Below are 3,176 nucleotides of genomic sequence, written 5' to 3'. Positions count from 1 at the left end.
GTTTGCCAAGGTGCAGCTGAAATAGGGCCCCACAATGTGCATTTTTTTCTTATTTTCTTTGTTATAAGTAAATAATTTGCTTATATTGCTTACTGCTATTTAGTGTTAAATAAATAAAATTTTAAAACAGGTTATATTTAATATCGTTTTGGGGTCTGGCCTGGACAAAAACTGAATGAGTCTTAATGTCTTGTCAGCTGGACAATGCAAGGGTCGAGGGGGAATCATTGTTGGGCTGGGCTTAGGGCATCAGTTGGCCTTAATCCGGCCCTGATGTCAACACTGCATGACACTGTATATATTTGAAAAGGAAAATGTATGTATCATGGTCAATGTGGTTTGTGGTGTGAAAAAAAAAGGGCATGAATGTTGGCAGGTCTGTGTCAGGCAGAAAGTTTGTAAAGGAAGAGCATTTCATGGCATCAAAAGCAGATGACTGATGTAACAACTCTTTCTTGCCAAAACTTTGCTCATTGAGGAACAAAGATAAAAGAGACGTGCTGAAGAAACACCAGAGCAAGTAAAGGATAACCAACATTTCGGCCCTGGGCCTGTCACCATGTATCTTTCAACGGATGCTGTGTGACCTGCTGAGTTTCTCCAGCATGTTTGTGTCTTGCACTTAACTCCAGCATCTGCAGACCTCGTTTAACTTCAGAGAATCCATTAGATGCTACCCTTTTAATCACCATTCCAGAACACGAAACACCCAGGCAAAACGCATGCTGCCCTCCCCATCGTCCCAGTCTCAGCCAGAGGGGAAATCACATGAACGTGGAAGCAAAAGGATTCAGCTCATTCTCCCTGGCAGTGGGACCGATGGAATGGCCCTGGTCTCCATGCACAGGAGTGAAACGCAAAGGTCTACAGACACCGTGCTTACTCAATGCATTCGACACCCGACATGGCACTGGCGAGGTGAATCGCTGCAAATTTTACTCTAAGCCTTTTGGTTTTGCAATGCCAGGAAATTAAGATGCATATCCATTGATAGTACAGATTTGACATAGAGGGTTCGGAAAATAACCTGGAGTCTGAAATGCTCCTTGGTCACATCCTGTCTGATCTGCAGAGGCAAGGTTTGATCTCCTCCCACAGGCCAAAGGTCTGATCACACATTCACAAGCTGCGAACAAAGTACTTCAGCACCCTGCACACCTGCACGTAGTGAATGTCGTCAGTCATTAAAGTCCTCGCCTCCTTCTAGTTTTATTTACTATGCCAGTTCCATGTTTACTATACAAGCTTTTGGAGCACACTGCCAGGGGGAGTGGTGAAAGCGAGACACAACAGAAGAATTAAATTCTTTGGAATGGGCACATGAATATGTAAGATACTGAGGGATGTAATTCATGTGCAGACAGGAGAGATTTAGTTTAATTTGAGCTTCTCTTTAGGCACACATATCATGAACTGAAAGTTCTGTTCCTGTGCTGTACACTGTTGTTAACCTTTCAAGGACACATGAAGAGCAGTGGCATTTTTACTTTCTTTGCCCAAATCATTCAGGGATTCTGTCAACAGTATCTTGCTACAAAGCACCTTAAAACTGCTTTTGGAAGGGTTATATTTGACCTTTTGTGTCACATAGCATCCATTCGTAGATCATCGAAACACCTGGGATATTTTATGGATATCTGTGTGGACATCAGATGTATAATGCTGATTATACACAATGTTCCCCCCCATTCCCAACTTAATTCAATCTTCCAGGACTTTGTGAATCTAGCATTCCATCTGATCTGACAGTTTCTCACCTACCAAGTTAGTGGTTCATTTTACTAAAACGAAACCAATGCATTTATAGGTTCAGAATACACCCTTTACATGCTTGGCATGCATCACTGGCGAACATTGGTCACTGGGCAAACACTGTGCCAATGAGAACGGCACTGACACAGGCTCCCAGATCCGTCAAGGAAAAGAGGCTGCAGGAAGGAGGGGCTCACAGGGCTTAAGTTTACCTGCCAGTGGTTGGGATATCATAGGGTAGGAGGAAGGAAGTCCAGTTTGGAACTAAAATTGGCTCGCTCAAAGTTAATGGAATACTTGATGGCATTTTGGTAGGACTCTACATAATGTAAACTCCCAAATTTAAGATTATTCCTTTTATATGGGAAACAGGGAGATTGGTATACATCACAGTTTGAGAAGCACATTACAGCGCCAGCTAAATGGCCGGGCAGAATAGTCTATTTCTGCTTTTTATGTCTTATGGTCTCAAAACTACATTCAAGAACCCTGAAGTTCATGTCATTATCTAAAGAATTCTCCAAGTGAGTCCTGTCTCTCAAACTAGAATAACATTTATAGCATCAACTAAAATTTGTCACCTAATTATAGGAAAGATTTCAATAAGATTGAGAGTGATGAGGAGATTTACTCGGATGTTGCTTGGACTTGAGGAACTGAGTTACAGGGAAAGATGAAATAGGTTAGGGCTTTAATTCCCTGGGGTGTAGAAGAATGAGGGGAGACTTGATTGAGGTAATGCAAGTAGACTTTTTCCACTGAGGGTAGGTGAGATACAAACCAGAAGACATGGGCTATGAGTAAAAGGGGAAAGGTTCAAAGGTTCAGAGGGAAGTTGATCAGAGAGTGGTGGGGGTGTGGAACAAGCTGCCAGCTGAAGTGACGCACGAGGGCTCCATTTTAACATTTAAGAAAAATTTGGACAGGTACGTGGATAGGGGGTATGGAGGGGGCTATGGCAAAAACACAAAATTGCTGGAGGAATTCAGCAGGTTTCGTAGTGTTCAAGGGGCGGACAGATAGCATAGCAGATAGCGCAATGCTGTTACAGCGCCAGCGACTGGGATTCGAATCCAGCGCTGTCTGTAAGGAGTTTGCACGTTCTCCCCATGTCTGCATGCACTTCCTTCAGCCACTCCGGTTTCTTCCCAGTGTTCAAAAGCGCACGGGGGTGTCGATCAATTAGGTGCAATTGGGCGGCACTGGCTTGTGAGCCGATTGGGCTATGTGTCTACATTTTTAAAAGATACTTTGGCATATAATCGACGATTTGGGCCAGAGCCCTTCCTCAATGTGTGAGCAAAAGGCAAGCAGAGGTCTAGAATAAAAGGTTGGTAAAAAGGGGAGGGGAGGTGCACAGACCAAAAGACAAAAGGTGTTCATTGGATATGGAGGGATGTGGCAGAATAATTGTTCGGCACAGA

Source organism: Narcine bancroftii, chromosome 1 (genome assembly GCF_036971445.1).
Source record: "Narcine bancroftii isolate sNarBan1 chromosome 1, sNarBan1.hap1, whole genome shotgun sequence".
Classification (NCBI taxonomy): domain Eukaryota; kingdom Metazoa; phylum Chordata; class Chondrichthyes; order Torpediniformes; family Narcinidae; genus Narcine; species Narcine bancroftii.
Note: the sequence above shows the minus strand (reverse complement) of the source record.